The sequence below is a fragment of the Symsagittifera roscoffensis genome, chromosome 9 (assembly GCF_963678635.1).
Source record: "Symsagittifera roscoffensis chromosome 9, txSymRosc1.1, whole genome shotgun sequence".
NCBI lineage: Eukaryota > Metazoa > Xenacoelomorpha > Acoela > Convolutidae > Symsagittifera > Symsagittifera roscoffensis.
Genome location: NC_087070.1, coordinates 6,989,093 through 7,009,510, shown reverse-complemented (window position 1 = coordinate 7,009,510; position 20,418 = coordinate 6,989,093).

The following is a 20,418-nucleotide window of genomic DNA, read 5'->3' as shown; positions in this document are numbered from 1 at the left end:
CAGAAAGACAAGAATGCAGTTCGCTCACCAGTAACCTGGAAGGGACAGCCCTAAACTGAGTGATGCGGGACCAATACCAGCGGGACACTACTGAGAAGATCTTTGAAATCTTGTTAAGTCGTTTTGGCTCAGGGGTGCAAGGACAAGAAGCGATGTTGCGCTTCGAGAAACGGAGGCAACGTAAAGACGAGACGATAGACAAGTTTCTAGACGATTTGGGGATGCTTAGAAGGCGTAGCCAACCAGATGAGTCGAACAGAAGAATGAACTTGACAGTAGCCTCAAAATTCATCGATGGTGTGAAGAGTGATGAGCTTCGAACGATGTTAGCGACGTATTACACACTACTTTCAACCAATGCGCCAATACCAGAGGAGTTGAGACTCAAGTCGAAGAAATATCTTTTACTGAAGCCTCCATCGAGATCTGGCTTTTACAAAAACATATATGGCAATTTTAACAATGGACCAGCTAACCAGGGTAACAATTGGTAAAACCAAGGGACGACATGGACAAGAGACGCTTTTGTGCGATTTGCAGTTCGAAGGACCATCACGTGTCAGCATGCCCAACCTACAAACAGGGCATGAAAGCAATAGGCTCTATCCTCGAGGATGAAGATGCGTCAGAGGTCGATCATAAAGATTTCATGAGGGGAGTAATTGCAAATTCCGGCCCAAGGTGTTTCTTTTGTAACTTGGAAGGTCATTTTACATCGGATTGTTCACGATTTTGGGATGCTGCGGCGGAAATCAAGCATCCAAGGCATGAGGAAGCTTGATCGGGTGTGAAAGCCAGCAAGGCTCGCCTGTTGAGTGAAGCGGAGGCACGCAGAAAGGAGAAACCGCAAGAGCTGGCAACAAAGAAACTGCAGGCGGTAACGGAAGAGATAATTGAACCGGAACTGGTGACTGCAGTGGATGACTTCAAGATTGACTATAGGGCAGCCGCGAGAGATGATTTAAAAAGAGTCCAGCAGGAGTTGGTGACGAAGCAGATCGAGCAAAAGGTGAAACTCGAACTAAAGAATGAGAAAACCCAGGAAAGGCTAAACGCCTCGAGGCATCAGAAGTCGAAGAAACGAAAGCACCAAGCAGTTTGAGCATGAAGCTATGTGTGATCTCTGAGTAGACGTTTGGCATGGTGCCACAAGGAAGCAGAATACAGTCAATAATTTCAGTTGCGGGACATCAGGTGATCAGGAACCTAAGTGAACCCTCAGAGTTCACTATGATGTATTTAGATACATATGTAGATTATCTGAGACAGGTAGAGCCACGCACTGAGTCGAGGGCTGTGCGAGCGTTGTTGACAACGGGTGACCCTCGGACAAAGAAACTCCACGGGCGCTACGTGGAAGTCTATGGACCGTATCAGGTGCCATGATGGAGCAAGATGCAGTACACACAGTGTACGAGGCAGATGTGACTGCACATCTGCTAGACACCAATGGGAAGAAAATTAGAGTAACAGGACTACTGGATACAGGAGCAGTGGTAAACGTGATGCCAATATAGACTTGGGAAAAAATGGGCTTCACGAGGGAAGATCTAATTCCGACGAATCTTCAACTGGCAGCAGCCAATCGAGGAGCGATTTACGTAGCCGGAAGAACACCAATAACGGTCCTCAACAGGGGAGGACGGGATCTTTGGATAAGCTTCCTGGTGGTTGAGAACTTAGACGACTCAGACCAATTCATCTTGGGCCGTGATTTCGTCAGGAATTTTGATGTGATGATTGACTTGAACAACGGCCTTAAGGATTAGAAACCCGGACCGGAAGTATGTTAAGAGACCAATTAATAGAATAATAACGGATGAAAACAAGGTGTCAATTGTTTTAGATAGAAAGGTAAAACTACAGCCGGGATAAGCTGTAATAGCAATTTTTAGGATGAAAAATTTACAATCGTTAAGTGATAGTAAACAGGTTTGTCTGGTACCCAATCCAAATAGTCAAAGCTCGTTGATTTTAGGCCGGAGCTTTTCAGTAACACGAAACGGGCTGTGTGCCAGTGTGTTCTTGAACACACTGGACACCACGTTTTCGATCCAGCGTGGAAAGAAACTTGGTTACGCTTTGCCGATGAAGACCGACTATGAGGAGACACAAAACTTGAAGAGATATAACGTGAAAGACTGCCCGAATCATGCTGATGAAGATAAAATTTTAAAGAGAATTGATGAATTTAAATCTATCTATAAACTGTTTTCAATGAAATCCGAAACGGATGACGGCTTGTCCAGCTGCTCGAAGTTTCCGGAACGCCGCTCGGCATATGAACTAGAATCCGACAAACCAGTTTTTCCGGAGATAGAACACTTGGAATGGAAAATAGGTGAGGGGGATTTTGAATCATTAAGGGCGGTTTTAAATTGGAACGCGGACGTATTTTCAAAACATAAGGCGGATATCGGTTGTTGCAACTTCGTCGAACACGAAAAAGAATTAGAGGAAGGCGCCATTCCTCATAGGGAAGGAGCAAGGCGAATGACGCCTCATAAATAGGAAGCGTACCGAGTGGAAATAGAAATGTTGCTCGATTACGATATGATAGAACCCTCGAAATTGCCTTGAGCTTGCGGGGTAGACATGGCCAAGAACTAGGGGGGACGGCTTGGGTTCTGCTGCGACTTTTGTTACCTGAACGCAGTGACAAAACAAGATGCGTACCCGATACCGCGAATAGACGAGAGCCTCTCGAAACTTGGCGGCGCCAAGTTCTTCACCACATTGGACTTGGTTTCTGCCTTCTGGCAGGTCCCTCTGCGGAAGAAGGACAGGAAAAGACCGGATTCGCATTTGAATTGGGGTTGTACCAGTGGGAGAAGATGCCCTTTGGCTTGTGCAACGCCACGGCGACTTTTCAAAGACGGATGGCTCAGGCTTTGACCAGAGTAACGAAGAAGTACGAGAACCTTGTGATGTGTTACTTGGATGACGTGGTCATAGCAAAATCCACCTTGGAAGACCACATTGATTGGCTCGATGAGAAATTTGGTTGCATGAAAAGAGCAGGTTTCAAATCCAAACCATCGAAACGTGAAATCCTTAGGGATTCAATCTAGTATCTGGGAAGAATGGTGGACAGGCATGGCGTAAGGCCGGACCCGGAAGCAGTGGAGGCTGTGTTGATATTGGAGGCTCCCAGAACGGACACACAACTCATGAGCTTCCTAGGGTTTGTCAGTTATTATCGTGAGTTCATAAAAGGATACGCAGACAAGGTGTACCCCATGCAGAAACTGATGCGCAACAAAGGAAAGAAGTTCGAATGAAACGAAGAAGCTCAAGCTGCCTTCGAGAACATAAAGCGAGAACTGTGCGAAGCGCCAGTGCCAGGCATGCCTACAGAGAATGGCATGTAAGTTCTTGACACAGATGCATCAGTAGTAGCCATGTCAGGAATACTGCATCAGGAGCAGGAGTGGAATGGGAGAAGAGTTCTCCGTCCCATTGCATATGGCAGTAAAGTGTTGAGTGACACTGAAATGAAATATGGTGCACCAAAGGCAGAAATGTTAGCAGTGGTCCTTTTCAGGGAGAAGTACCGCGCATACTTAGGGAGCGCTCCCTTTAAGCTACGCGTGGACATTAGAGCGTTATCCTGGTTGAAGACGTACTCGATGGACCAGAGCTATATTGGTCGGTGGATAGTCAGGTTAGACGGCTACCTCATGATAATCGAGCACAGGATGCGCGACAAACACCAGAATGCTGAGGCGCTTCCCTTGACGAGATGGTTGGACAAATCTGGACATACAATTCCGGGACACCCCGAGTTACCGGTGGAAAAGGCAGCGGAAATAAAGATCTTATCAAAGAAGGACACGGTGCTTTTTGATCTGTTGCTACGTTTGAACCTGGTCCAACAGGAACTCTCTCGTATGAACATAAACAGCCTCTCATTGCTGGATAAAACGGTGCAGGTCACTCCGCATGTGATGCGGATGCTGGGTGAATTGTTGGGGAGAGAAGTGACTAGAGATGACCCCGAGTGGGCAGCAGCCATGGCATTGCTAACAGTCAGTGAGAAAGTAAAGATTAAGTCATCAAGACGTCAAAACAAGGAAAATGAAAGGGATTGTAGAACAAAAGTTCAGCAACTAATATCCTCGATACCCCAAAACGTCTTGACAAGTACATCATACAAACGAAAAGAAAGGTGAAAGGGACATAAAGGAAAACCGTCACCTTTGAGGATCAGGATCAGAAAGGCGAAGAAGTTGAACAAAACCTGGGGCAAGAAATTTGGTCGGGAAGAAGGACGTTGATGGGAACAGGCGAGTTAGTCAACAAGACCCGGGACAAGAAAGTTTGTCCGGGGAGTGAGGTGTAGAGGAAAAGGTTCAAGGTGAGAAACAAGACCTAGAGGACAAAATTTTGTCCGGGGAGCTCAGATAGATGAGCAGAGCGCATAAAATTGATCCCGAGGAAGAAACGTAGTCCGTGGCAGACTCTTCCAGGGATGACAACTCAAGGAATTCAGAATTTGACACCTACTCAGAAAGGAACTCGAGCACGGGATCGGTATTGTCAGAGCTAGCGATCCACGCGTTACTAGCGGAGACTCGAGCAAGAGACTTGGACAGAGAGTTATATCAAGAACCTGACAGTGATAGCTACCTGGTATCCAGCGAAACAGTCTTTGACAACGCAGCGGATGATCTAGAAACAATAGCGGTATCGAAACGATCGATGAGTTTGTTGCCGCAGAAAAAGTAGTCAGGACTGATCTTCAACCCTTCAGACAAGAGACAGAGCCACTGGCGAAAATTTGGTGCGTGAAGATGGAAGATGACACGCATCAGCCCGATGAAATGAATAGTCAATTGAGGGCCATGAAGACATACTTGAAGGCGAGATACAGACTCTCAGACCTACTAAGGGCACAATGAAATGATCTCATGACGAGTAACTTGAAGAGGTGGATAGAAAATGGAACACCAGACAAAAGTGACCTGGAGGAAGACAGTTACCGTATTCTGAGACAGTAGTTTTGCAAAGAGAGGGAAGGTTATATCTGAACAAGGACGGGATTGTGGCTTGTAAGAGAAGAGAAGAAGACAAAGTCCTGTACAAATATAACGCGATAGTGTTGCCGCAACTCTATCAGACAGAATTTTTATTCAGGTTGCATTATCAGATATCAGACAGAACTTTTATTCAGATTGCATGATCAGATGGGCAATCAGGGAATCGACAAAGTGTACTAGAGGATCCTGAAGCGCTTTGAGTGGCCTGGGATGAAGAAGGCATTCGAGAAGTGTATAACAGCATGTCTGTCATGCCAACAGGTCAAGGATCCAAGGAAAATTCGATTTCACTTGCAATCGATCGAGTCATCTGAATTCAACGAGGTGGTGCAGATTGACCACCGGAAAATATGCATGACAGACACTGGCTATAATCAGGTCTTGGTCATGATAGACCACTTCACGAAGTATGCAGAGGCCGTGCCCCCTGCATAATTGCCTCAGCAGAAGAGACGTGCGATAATCTAATCAATACGTGGATAGCGAGACATGGTTGTCCGATGAAGTTTCAATCGGATAACGGAACAGCTTTTGTGGGAGAACTTACGAAAGAGCTCATGAGACGCTGACAGGTGGCCCAAACTCACTCCACGACATACCATCCCCAGACGAATGGCTTAGTGGAGAGGCAAAATCGGACGTTGGTGTCGATGTTCCAGGTACATGACCGATTGGGACAGATACCTTCCACAGGTGATGGGAGCTTACAACAACACTCCACCACCGGAGTTAGTCCACACATGATGTTGACCGGACACGAGAAGTCTTTGCCCTTGACTCTCTTTTACCCAGAGTATGAGGGGAAAAAAACATCACCACAAGTCTAGGTAAGGGATGTGATCAGACGTCAACAAGAACTAAATATTTTGTGTAGACGGAACACTCAGCAGCCACAGGCAAGGCAGAGGAAAAGGTTCGATAAAAAAGCAGCTGGTGCAAATGCTTACTCGGTAGGAGACTACGTATGGGTATTTCAAATGGGAAGAAAATTGCTAGACACCAATGGGAAGAAAATTAGAGTAACAGGACTACTGGATACAGGAGCAGTGGTAAACGTGATGCCAATAAAGACTTGGGAAAGAATGGGCTTCACGAGGGAAGATCTAATTCCGACGAATCTTCAACTGGCAGCAGCCAATCGAGGAGCGATTTACGTAGCCGGAAGAACACCAATAACGGTCCTCAACATGGGAGGACGGGATCTTTGGATAAGCTTCCTGGTGGTTGAGAACTTAGACGACACAGACCAATTCATCTTGGGCCGTGATTTCGTCAGGAATTTTGATGTGATGATTGACTTGAACAACGGCCTTAAGGATTATAAACCCGGACCGGAAGTATGTTAAGAGACCAATTAATAGAATAATAACGGATGAAAACAAGGTGTCAATTGTTTTAGATAGAAAGGTAAAACTACAGCCGGGATAAGCTGTAATAGCAATTTTTAGGATGAGAAATTTACAATCGTTAAGTGATAGTAAACAGGTTTGTCTGGTACCCAATCCAAATAGTCAAAGCTCGGTGATTTTAGGCCGGAGCTTTTCAGTAACACGAAACGGGCTGTGTGCCAGTGTGTTCTTGAACACACTGAACACCACGTTTTCGATCCAGCGTGGAAAGAAACTTGGTTACGCTTTGCCGATGACGACCGACTATGAGGAGCCACAAAACTTGAAGAGATATAACGTGAAAGACTGCCCAAATCATGCTGATGAAGATGAAATTTTAAAGAGAATTGATGAATTTAAATCTATTTATAAACTGTTTTCAATGAAATCCGAAACGGATGACGGCTATTCCAGCTGCTCGAAGTTTCCGGAACGCCCCTCGTCATACGAACTAGAATCCGACAAACCAGTTTTGCCGTAGATAGAACACTTGAGAGGTAAAATAGGTGAGGGGGATTTTGAATCATTAAGGGCGGTTTTAAATCGGAACGTGGACGTATTTTCAAAACCTAAGGCGGATATCGGTTGTTGCAACTTCGTCGAACACGAAATAGAATTAGAGGAAGGCGCCATTCCTCATAGGGAAGGAGCAAGGCGAATGACGCCTCATAAATAGGAAGCGTGCCGAGTGGAAATAGAAATATTGCTCGATTACGACATGATAGAACCCTCGAAATTGCCTTGGGCTTGCGGGGTAGACATGGCCAAGAAGTAGGGGGGACGGCTTGGGTTCTGCTGCGACTTTTGTTACCTGAACGCAGTGACAAAACAAGATGCGTACCCGATACCGCGAATAGACGAGAGCCTCTCGAAACTTGGCGGCGCCAAGTTCATCACCACATTGGACTTGGTTTCTGCCATCTGGCAGGTCCTTCTGCGGAAGAAGGACAGAGAAAAGACCGGATTCGCATTTGAATTGGGGTTGTACCAGTGGGAGAAGATGCCCTTTGGCTTGTGCAACGCCACGGCGAATTTTCAAAGACGGATGGCTCAGGCTTTGACCAGAGTAACGAAGAAGTACGAGAACCATGTGATGTGTTACTTGGATGACGTGGTCATAGCAACATCCACCTTGGAAGACTGGCTCGATGAGGTCTTTAGTTGCATGAAAAGAGCAGGTTTCAAATCCAAACCATCGAAACGTGAAATCCTTAGGGATTCAATCAAGTATCTGGGAAGAATGGTGGACAGGCATGGCGTAAGGCCGGACCCGGAAGCAGTGGAGGCTGTGTTGATATTGGAGGCTCCCAGAACGGACACACAACTCATGAGCTTCCTAGGGTTTGTCAGTTATTATCGTGAGTTCATAAAAGGATAAGCAGACAAGGTGTACCCCATGCAGAAACTGATGCGCAACAAAGGAAAGAAGTTCGAATGAAACGAAGAAGCTCAAGCTGCCTTCGAGAACATAAAGCGAGAACTGGGCGAAGCGCCAGTGCTAGGCATGCCTACAGAGAAGGGCATGTAAGTTCTTGACACAGATGCATCAGTAGTAGCCATGTCAGGAATACTGCATCAGGAGCAGGAGTGGAATGGGAGAAGAGTTCTCCGTCCCATTGCATATGGCAGTAAAGTGTTGATTGACACTGAAATGAAATATGGTGCACCAAAGGCAGAAATGTTTGCAGTGGTCCTTTTCAGGGAGAAGTACCGCGCATACTTAGGAAGCGCTCCCTTTAAGCTACGCGTGGACATTAGAGCGTTATCCTGGTTGAAGACGTACTCGATGGACCAGAGCTATATTGGTCGGTGGATAGTCAGGTTAGACGGCTACCACATGATAATCGAGCACAGGATGCGCGACAAACACCAGAATGCTGAGGCGCTTCCCTTGACGAGATGGTTGGACAAATCTGGACATACAATTCCGGGACACCCCGAGTTACCGGTGGAAAAGGCAGCGGAAATAAAGATCTTATCAAAGAAGGACACGGTGCCTTTTGATCTGTTGCTACGTTTGAACCTGGTCCAACAGGAACTCTCTCGTATGAACATAAACAGCCTCTCATTGCTGGATAAAACGGTGCAGGTCACTCCGCATGTGATGCGGATGCTGGGTGAATTGTTGGGGAGAGAAGTGACTAGAGATGACCCCGAGTGGGCAGCAGCCATGGCATTGCTAACAGTCAGTGAGAAAGTAAAGATTAAGTCATCAAGACGTCAAAACAAGGAAAATGAAAGGGATTGTAGAACAATAGTTCAGCAACTAATATCCTCGATACCCCAAAACGTCTTGACAAGTACATCATACAAACGAAAAGAAAGGTGAAAGGGACATAAAGGAAAACCGTCACCTTTGAGGATCAGGATCAGAAAGGCGAAGAAGTTGAACAAAACCTGGGGCAAGAAATTTGGTCGGGAAGAAGGACGTTGATGGGAACAGGCGAGTTAGTCAACAAGACCCGGGACAAGAAAGTTTGTCCGGGGAGTGAGGTGTAGAGGAAAAGGTTCAAGGTGAGAAACAAGACCTAGAGGACAAAATTTTGTCCGGGGAGCTCAGATAGATGAGCAGAGCGCATAAAATTGATCCCGAGGAAGAAACGTAGTCCGTGGCAGACTCTTCCAGGGATGACAACTCAAGGAATTCAGAATTTGACACCTACTCAGAAAGGAACTCGAGCACGGGATCGGTATTGTCAGAGCTAGCGATCCACGCGTTACTAGTGGAGACTCGAGCAAGAGACTTGGACAGAGAGTTATATCAAGAACCTGACAGTGATAGCTACCTGGTATCCAGCGAAACAGTCTTTGACAACGCAGCGGATGATCTAGAAACAATAGCGGTATCGAAACGATCGATGAGTTTGTTGCCGCAGAAAAAGTAGTCAGGACTGATCTTCAACCCTTCAGACAAGAGACAGAGCCACTGGCGAAAATTTGGTGCGTGAAGATGGAAGATGACACGCATCAGCCCGATGAAATGAATAGTCAATTGAGGGTTATGAAGACATACTTGAAGGCGAGATACAGACTCTCAGACCTACTAAGAGCACAATGAAATGATCTCATGACGAGTAACTTGAAGTAGTGGATAGAAAATGGAACACCAGACAAAAGTGACCTGGAGGAAGACAGTTACCGTATTCTGAGACAGTAGTTTTGCAAAGAGAGGGAAGGTTATATCTGAACAAGGACGGGATCGTGGCTTGTAAGAGAAGAGAAGAAGACAAAGTCCTGTACAAATATAACGCGATAGTGTTGCCGCAACTCTATCAGACAGAATTTTTATTCAGGTTGCATTATCAGATATCAGACAGAACTTTTATTCAGGTTGCATGATCAGATGGGCAATCAGGGAATCGACAATGTGTACTAGAGGATCCTGAAGCGCTTTGAGTGACCTGGGATGAAGAAGGCATGCGAGAAGTGTATAACAGCATGTCTGTCATGCCAACAGGTCAAGGATCCAAGGAAAATTCGATTTCACTTGCAATCGATCGAGTCATCTGAATTCAACGAGGTGGTGCCGATTGACCACCGGAAAATATGCATGACAGACACTGGCTATAATCAGGTCTTGGTCATGATAGACCACTTCACGAAGTATGCAGAGGCCGTGCCCCCTGCATAATTGCCTCAGCAGAAGAGACGTGCGATAATCTAATCAATACGTGGATAGCGAGACATGGTTGTCCGATGAAGTTTCAATCGGATAACGGAACAGCTTTTGTGGGAGAACTTACGAAAGAGCTCATGAGACGCTGACAGGTGGCCCAAACTCACTCCACGACATACCATCCCCAGACGAATGGCTTAGTGGAGAGGCAAAATCGGACGTTGGTGTCGATGTTCCAGGTACATGACCGATTGGGACAGATACCTTCCACAGGTGATGGGAGCTTACAACAACACTCCACCACCGGAGTTAGTCCACACATGATGTTGACCGGACACGAGAAGTCTTTGCCCTTGACTCTCTTTCACCCAGAGTATGAGGGGAAGAAAACATCACCACAAGTCTAGGTAAGGGATGTGATTAGACGTCAACAAGAACTAAACATTTTGTTTAGACGGAACACTCAGCAGCCACAGGCAAGGCAGAGGAAAAGGTTCAATAAAAAAGCAGCTGGTGCAAATGCTTACTCAGTAGGAGACTACGTATGGGTATCTCGAAACGTTGTACCACCGAAAGGAACGAAAAAGCTCCTAAAGAAGTGGATGGGCCTTCATGATTACGGACGTGCACCAGGAGGGACGTTTTTACGGACTGAGTACCGGCCGAGCCGCTCACTACGAAAATTTTAAGCCACACAAACCATCTACGGAAGACTGGTGTATACCTGCAGACATGGAGGAAGGAGATTATCTGATGCTGGACACAGCCTGCGAGGTCAATGAGAAGGGCACCAGGGGAAAGAATGATGAGAATGAGGTCGTAGAGGAAGGATCAAGTCCACCACCGGACCTGGATCCCAATGAGGTGATTGGAGCAGATGAAGAAACCTTACCCTACGCAAAGGAGGACTGGCAAGACCCCGAACAGATGGAGGTCCCCAAGAAAATGGAACCAGACCTTCCGTTTACGATACAGACTCGACAGAGTGACAGGACAAGACTCACGAAGAAGTACAACCCTTATGGAGATGACTTCGTAGTGGATAGAGTGGATCTGAAAAAGATAGTGGAAGATGTGGTGGGTCTAGAAGAAATAACCGAATCACAAGACATAGACTTAGTCGACGACCGCGCCAAGGAGTGGATCGATGACCGGTCTAAGCCCGAGGTAGAATTCGAGGACGAGCAACAGCAATCGTACGAACAAGACTTGACGAATCTGCGTGTCTTGGAATGGCTGAACGAAATGACGTCGCACCCAAAGGAGACCAGAGTCACGATTCATGATGTAGACCATGAGAGCATCAAATACATAAAAACCGAAAGGGATGATCCTTCCTGGGCTGCCCAGGAAGGGCAATCACTCATTCCTGCATCCAACCTCGATTTAATATCCAGTATGCGATCGACGGGAACGTCGATGGATATTTTTGTCTGGGGAGTGGGGGTAAGACTTACCCACACTGAAAAGTTATTAGAAAGAAATTAAGAATAGCAAGAGAGACAAGTGATCTAGAAGCAGAAATAGGCGAGTGGACCCGGAAAACTTGGTCTTGTCCTTGACGACACTGAGAGACTTACTTGTGGAGAGGGAGGTAAAGGAACTCTCGCTTCCAGTATACGAGGACGACTGCATCCACTGGAGCTATATGCACTGATACGCATAATCTTTTCTGATACTAACATACAAGTATACTTACATCAGAAATATTATGAGTTTAGGTTGCATGCAGGAAGGTGTCATACTAAGTGTGTTGTGTGTGATATGTTCTGTGTTATGTGTTGTGTTATTAAGACCCTGGGTAAGGAGGGATTAGTGACCGTGAGTAACCGAATGACGATCCTAGGAATAAATCCAAAGTTTGGACTGTCCATTCTTATGTCGAATTCCAAAATTTTAGCAATAAACTGATTTTAATATTTTTATAGATCAAAATCTTTTTATCTAATTGTTTCAAATAAGTTTTAAAACGAAATTAGAGTAATGCTGACAAAAGTGATATTCGTGACCTCTCTTCTAGATCCTGATTGATCGTTTAATTATTCGCCTGATTTCAATTGATCAAACTGATAATAGAATCGAATCTAAAAGAAGATGGACGAGGATCATCCACGACGAAGATTAGGACCTGCCAACCCGACTACGGAGACAACAAGTGACTCGAGAACGGAAACGAGATCGGAGACGAGATCGGAGACTAGATCAGAGACTAAGAGCACCAGCCGAGAGGAACGACGACCAGACAGAAGCTCTCTGATGTGGTCGAGGCCCATAGTTTCCCCTGGCATGTCTATAAACAGGATGCTGAAAGGAGCGAGGCTATCCGTCAACGGACTTTATTCAATCGCAGGTGTGGACTGGTTGATAGCAGCTGGCATTAACTTCAGCTCCACGACCGCCTTAAGATTTGCCGATTGAGAGGGAATGCCCTCAAACAACACAATGAGTCCAGTAAATGCGAGACCGTTGCAGGATGTGAAGCTGAATCACGATGAAGGAAATCGAGAAGAAAAAACCGGAAGATTCTTGACGACGAGGGCACCAATGGGACAACATGTGAGAATTTTCAAGCAAATACGAGCACCCCCATGTCATGTAAAAGAAAGAGCACCCCCATGTTCGCTCTGGAGGACCCAGAAGTAGTCATGTTGCTGGCCGCCTTAATAAACATCTTAGGACACGACAACGTGGGGGCCGCCCCAGGGAAGTCTTATTGATGGCCGCTTATGGTCAACAGGGAGTACTATACCGCCGCCCAAACATTAGGGTAATGAGGTGGAGAAACGCTGCGCTCTCAGGAAGTGACTTCGCGAACAAGCCTAGAGCCTAGATTGGGAAGTTCCAGGACTTACCAACCAGATGAAGTGCCTCTTCCGACCAAGCCTAGGCCTGGAGTGAGAAGGATGCATCAAGAAATGAGTAAACAGGCAGCGTGTGGTGGAGAATGTTCGAAGACGACCGAGACATGTGGAAGAGACTGTTCGAGGACTGTAAAAAGAAGCAGAACGAGGAGATAGAACGCTTGAGACAGGAGTTTAAGGAGCGACCGGAACGACTAGCATTAATGACAGCGGTAGAAAGAACCATACCTGCAAGGGATGTTCCTCGGGGGCAGTCCCCGATGGAGCTCCTGACGCCTCGCGAACTAAGTCAGACAACGGAGGTGCGTCCTTCAGAGGAAAATGAAGGAAATGCCAATGAAGAAAGGGTCCCGAGTGTTTGACGTGGAGAAGAACAACCAGGTGAAGAATAACTTCACAGGAGTTCCGGATGCTGATCCGCGAGCCTGCTTTAATCGATCGGCTTGAAGTCCGGCGATAAACATGCGACAACCGCCGCTCGGGACATCCCATTTGATACTGGGTGACAGTTTGGTGAGAATTCTCCAAAATTTGAGAACATCTTGGATCACCACGGTGATGGCCTTTGGAGGTGCCACGACAGCCCACCTATATCGAATGGTGGAGCTAATGAACCCAGGAAGGTTCTCTAACATAATGATCCTAATAGGGACAAACAATGTGTCCAGAGGCTCAGATGAGGAAGAGGCACAATGTGAATCGATAATGGTGTGCCTATTCATTAATCTCTGGCAGAAGTTCAAGTGCGTGGTACTGACCGTCCACACCGTACCGATGCGCACGAGAACGTTGACATCGGCAGGAAGGAGGCATAACGAAGGATTCATCAGGTGGAACAACATACTGAGCAATCTGGCGAGTCTTAATTCTGGCTGGATGATTCTCATGGTCATTGAACACGAGCTCAGAGCTATGAATCAGGCCAGACTTACCACCGATGGAACCGACTTTGATAGTATAGAAGGACAAGCCTGGATGAAACCGATGGACCCGACTTTGATAGTATAGAAGGACAAGCCTGGACGGGAGTGCTAAAGAAAGAAGAAACGAGGAATGAGCCGGCACTCTCAATCTTTGTGCCCCCCAAACTAGAAATACGTCTAGGAGCGGTCCCAGCCATGACCTACAGGCCGCAAAGCTCCAGCGAGCCAGGGCAAAGAACGGACGTACAGGACCACTGGGAGAGGCGCCAGTAAGAAGAACCATTCATCCACGGCAAAAACTAGGACATGCCAACCCGACTACGGAGACAAAAAGTGACTTGAGACCGGAAACGAGATCGGAGACGAGATCGGAGACTAGATCAGAGACTACGAGCAACAGCCGAGAAAAACGACGACCGGACAGAAGCTCTCTGATGTGGTCGAGGCCCAAACCTTCCCCCTGGCATGTCTAAAAACAGGACCTGATGAAAATGAACCTTCAGACGGTAAGGTTTGCAGCCGATGCCATAAGGATGCTGAATGGAGCGAGGCTATCCGTCAACGGACTGTACTCATTCGCAGATGTGGACTGGTTGATAGCAGCTGGCATTAACTTCAGCTCCACGACCGCCTTAAGATTTGCCGATTTATAGGGACTGCCCTCAAACAACACAATGAGTCCAGTAAATCCGAGACCGTTGCAGGATGTGAAGCTGAATCACGATGAAGGAAATTGAGAAGAAAGACCCGGAAGATGCTTGACAACGAGGGCACCAATAGGACATTATGTGAAAATATTCAAGCAAATACGAGCACCCCCATTTTATGTAAAAGAAAGAGCACCCCCATGTTCGCTCTGGAGGACCCATAGGTAGTCATGTTGCTGGCTGCCTTAATAAACATCTTAGGGCACGACAACGTGGGGACCGCCCCAGGAAATCTTATTGATGGCCGCTTATGGACAACAGGGAGTACTATACCGCCGCCCAAACAAGAGGGTAATGAGGTGGAGAAACGCTGCGCTCTCAGGAATTGACTTGGCGAACAAGCCTAGAGCCTAGATTGGGAAGTTCCAGGACTTACCAACCAGATGAAGAGCCTCTTCCGACCAAGCCTAAGCCTGGAGTGAGAAGGATGCATCAAGAAATGAGTAACCAGGCAGCGTGTGGAGGAGACTGTTCGAAGAGGACCGAAACAGTGGAAGAGACTGTTCGAGGACTGCAACAAGAAGCAGAACGAGGAGATAGAACGCTTGAGGCAGGAGTTTAAGGAGCGACCGGAACGACTAGCATTAACGACAGCGGTAGAAAGAACCATACCTGCAAGGGATGTTCCTCGTGGGCAGTCCCCGATTGAGCTCCTGACGCCTCGCGAACTAAGTCAGACAACTGAGGTGCGACCCCCGACTACGACAAGAAGAGTAAGTATCCCAGACCCAAGTGATACCCTAGGTGACCCAGTCGTGGAGCAGACAGTGAGGAAGTTGATAGAAACAGCTGGACGATTAGTCGCTATTAGGCACGCGCCAGGTTCCGGGGTGACTGCACCCTATGGAAGAATAGACGACACGGGCAGAGTAGAACTCTCCCGAGAAATGTCAAAGAAAACGGGAATTGACAGTGTCACGTTACCAGAGAAGACATCTAGGGCCCCTGAGAGGAAAATGAAGGAAATACCAATGAAGAAAGTGTCCCGAGTGTTTGACGTGCAGAAGAACAACCAGGTGAAGAATAACTTCACAGGAGTTCCGGATGCTGATCCGCGAGCCTGCTTTAATCGATCGGCTTGGAGTCCGGCGATAAACATGCGACAACCGCCGCTCGGGACATCCTATTTGATACTGGGTGACAGTTTGGTGAGAGTTCTTCAAAACTTGAGAACATCTTGGATCACCATGGTGATGTCCTTTGGAGGTGCCACGATAGCCCACCTATATCAAATGGTGGAGCTAATGAACCCAGGAAGGTTCTCTGACATAATGATTCTAATAGGGACAAACAATGAGAACCTATGTTGATTGAAGTTAGGCCATCGAATCATCTAATAATGGTCCTATTAACGCTTACTAGAAGATAATAAAATGGTATAGGGGAAAGATTGATTTACCAAAACAAAAAACATAAAAATTTGTCATCTCTCAAAATTATGAATGGTAAATGGAAACAGAGTCAGATTATCAAAGCTCAAACATTTTGAAGACGTAATAAATTATTGTAACCTAAAATAGCGAGTCTCAAAAAAGCATAATTTTCTTCGAAGTTTGGTATTTGCTTTTTTTGAACGTTGGTGAACAGCTCTTGCAACGAAATTTTCGGTCTGAACCAAAAAAATTATAAGATTGTCAATAACAAGAACCAAAAATAAATTAAATTTTCCCAAGAGATTGGAAGAATTAATGAATAACAAGAACAAAATTAAGTTGATTTTCCCAGGAGATTGAAAAAGTTAATATCTAACCATAACCAATCCAGACTTACTATGATAAACTATGAATCAGGCCAGACTTACCACCGATGGAACCGACTTTGATAGTATAGAAGGACAAGCCTGGATGAACCGAGTCTTCCAGGAGCGACTGGACGAAATGGATGTCGAGCTCTTTGACACGGGAGTGCTAAAGAAAGATGAAACGACGAATGAGCCGGCACTCTCAACCTTCGTGCCCCCCCCCCCAACCTAGAAACACGTCTAGGAGCGGTCCCAGCCATAACCTACAGGCCGCAAAGCTCCAGCGAGCCAGGGCAAAGAACGGACGTACAGGACCGATTGGGAGAGGCGCCAGTAAGAAGAACCATTCATCCACGGCGAATATTAGGACCTGCCAACTCGACTACGGAGACAACAAGTGACTCAAGACCGGAAACGAGATCGGAGACGAGATCGGAGACTAGATCAGAGACTACGAGCACCAGCCGAGAGGAACGACGACCAGAGAGAAGCTCTCTGATGTGGTCGAGGCCCATACCTTCCCCCTCGCATGTCTATAAACAGGACCTGATGAAATTGAACCTTCAGACGGTAAGGTTTGCAGCCGATGCCATAAGGATGCTGAATGGAGCGAGGCTATCAGTCAACGGACTGTACTCAATCGCAGGTGTGGACTGGTTGATAGCAGCTGGCATTAACTTCAGCTCCACGGCCGCTTTAAGATTTGCCGATTTAGAGGGACTATCCTCAAACAACACAATATGTCCAGTAAATGCGAGACCGTTGCAGGATGTGAAACTGAATCATGGTGAAGGAAATTGAGAAGAAATACTTGGAAGTTCAGAGATATGGTGGGATGAGGTTGATGAAAAAGAACGAGACTATCTTTGCAGCGTATGATAAAGTGGAATTGAGTAATACAAAGTTTTTGATGGTCGCGAACTCAGATTTTGTGCATAATCCAGATCTCTGTTTTGGCCTGACGTTATAATATTGGCAGCGGTCGACCTGGACCTAATGCAGTCGGTGTCGATGGCAATCGGGGTACAACGAGAGACGGAAATGAACTCGATCACGATCGTATTTGCCGGCATAAACGATCATCTACACAGTAGGGGTTTCCTGAGCAGACTCAGAGAGCCTACAACGGCAGAAGGCGCAGTATGGCCAGCGAATAAGGATATCCTCGAATCGATCGGTGAAATAATCGACACGTTTTTTGTCGTCTAGAAGTTCTAAAACTTCTAAATTCTTCTAATTTACGTCTTTCTGCATCTTGTTTTTCGGTCATTCTTCAATGTTCCATTTCTTCCTCCTGTGATACTGACTCTGCACTCTCAGTTTCCGTTTCCGTATCTTGCAACACGTCGTTAGCTACCTTACGCTGCTGGAAGCCGTCCTCCAACACTTCTGCTCTTCTACCCTCTGTTTGCAACAAGGTAGGGGATCCACGTTAGATTCTCTGTTCCTGCAGAAGCTGTTGTGGTGACACAACGTCACGTTTCTCTCCAAATCTTCATTTAACATCTCTGCCTTCTCCTTTCCACTACGTTCACTCGTCCTGGAAATTCTTTTCACAGCGGTGGTCACTGCATTCCGATGAGTCACGAGAGCTCGCTTAAAAGCTCCTGCTCCAATGTCCAGCTGATATTCACTGTACACCCTGCCGTGCTTCGACATATGCTTTTTCGCATACTCGTACAACCATGCAGTCATGTTAGCTCTGAACCATGGCATCAATCGTTTTCTTGCCCATATCTTCTTCACTTCCATCGGAATGTTTAGAATTTTGCACATTGTCTCAAAAAGATCTAAATCTTTTAGACAATCTAATTTCCGCAACTGTTCTTTCGTCGGTGCCTCCTGTCTATTATTTTCTCTCACATGAGCTTCCAGCCATCGTATCGCCATCATAACTCCCACTATCACTATTGTTATGGGCTGTGATGAATCTGGTAAACCCATGGAGAGCAGCTCTCCAGAGTCACAGATCAACATCAGATTACTACGCTTGGGATACCACCATGTCTGCAGCAAGCAGTGGCAAGGAAACTCGTCATGTGTCAACATGATGCTCCTCCAATTACGTTTTCCCGAAGCTTCCAGTAATGGTTCCACTTCCATCATCACTCGGTGGACTTCATCATTCTCGTCTACTGCATTGTAATCTGCGACTGTTGACCCTTTCTGCTTCTGTCTTTCAAAGTCACTGAAGTTCCCACTGGCGTATCCCATGAACTTCTTTCCTAGTATTGACTCCAATTCTTCTTTGGTTCTCTCTGGAACTGCTGAGAACATCTTACACAGCAACTAGTATGACTTCTCGGACTTTCTAGCCAGTCTCACACCTTTCGGCACTGAGAAGGCTTGATCCACAATCGTTCTTGTACTCTTCACGTCCACAGCTACGAAATGTACAGGGTATCTGCTCTTACACATTGGAGCCAATGTTGAACCCACCAAATATCGTGCTCCTGATGGTCTACAATAAGTCTCACTGTGTCTGATGTGCATTTCCGTCTCGATTGCTTCCCTCCATTTCCCTATGTATTTCTGCTCAGTCTGCAGAACTCCAGGGAATATTTCTACACTGATGGCTGTGACCATCTCATGTTTCTGTTCTAGATTCAATAGTGACTCTAAAGAACCAAACATGCTGTAGAATCCTAGTGCAGTCACTAGATTCACATCGGTTCCTCCATGGCAATCTGCTATCAGTTCCGTTTCTGTGCTTGCTTTCATCACTACGTTTTCAAACAATACCGTCAATTGCTTGTGTTGTTTTTCCAGGGTCTTCACACAGTCCAGACTTCCACAAACGTGACCCTCCAGTCCACAGACTTCCGCCAGACAGCTACCAGGTTTGACCCAGTCTTCTGTTCCCCACCCGGGCAACTCCACTTTATCTTCTGCATTGCTCCTAGAGGCCGTTATCATCACATTATATATGATGTTGAGGTCACGCAGGTTACAGTCTGCATTCAGTTCCCTCTGCACGTCTTGTGTCGCTCGCAATATTGAGTCAGCGTTGGGACTAGGACACCATGATGGTCTCATCAATTCCCACACTGCCATCAAGCTCGTTCTCAGTAATTCATCAGAGAATCCCAACCCAAACTCCACTCTTTTATCAGATTTTGGTACTGAAGGTGCAGTCACCTCTTCTTCCAAGACCAGTCCCAATTTGGCCTGTGGATTGTTAACGCTCTCAATCGTTACAATTCTGGACGTCCAGAATCTTAGCAACACCGCCTGCTCATAATCGAAGAAGCAATCGCGTATGTCTTCACTCAGGAAAGGATTGTACTCTATCCCTATGATCCCGGATACGTAGCTATACGATTTCTTCTTGACCGATCCACAGTATTCACTGGATTTCGGCAATTCTCCCATAGATTCTTTAGCGAGTCTCAGCTCCTTGTTTGAAAATCTCCTGATTTTGTCTATCTTTCTCATGGGTTCTAGTTCCTCGGGTTCTTTCATGTTCACCCTCATCGGTTTACTTTGCTGCATATCCAGCAGTGCTAGCAAGAATAAGGCTTTCGTTCGCTCATTGCTTTCCCTCATAATTTTAACACAGGTGTTCAGTGCAGGTACTGAAATCTGCTCTATCAGGAATCGAATGAAACAGAGAGCGTCTCTCCGCTTCGCACACGCTACTGCTGCTCCCTCCTGGACTATCAGATCCCTCAGGTTCGTCATAAGGAAAACCTTCTCTTCTTTCGACCTCTTCCTTTCTTCTGAATCATACTCTTCGCGAGTCAGTCCCATCATGCACCAGGCGAACCTGAGTTGTAACTCTGTCCTTACGTAAGGTACTGCCACGAGAGCATGTATTCTTGGCGTAGTCCTCATTTCTTCTTCGAAATACCTTAATACTACTGCTTTTCATGGAAGGCTCACCAACTGCTCTATCGTTTCTGCCTGTATGTCAGACGACGCTAAAGTCCCGTACGCTTTCTGCTTGAGGGTGGTGCCTTGCAACATCGTTTCCAGATAACCCTCCATGGCTTTCCCATCTTCCAGGGCCCTTACATACCCTCTAGCCGAGTTTCGGTATTCTAACATCTCCATGTATCCACCGGTGGGTTCATCTATCAACACAGTCTCCGACACTGTTAGTCGGTTATATTCCACTGGTATTAGTTGTCCTGCGACACTTCC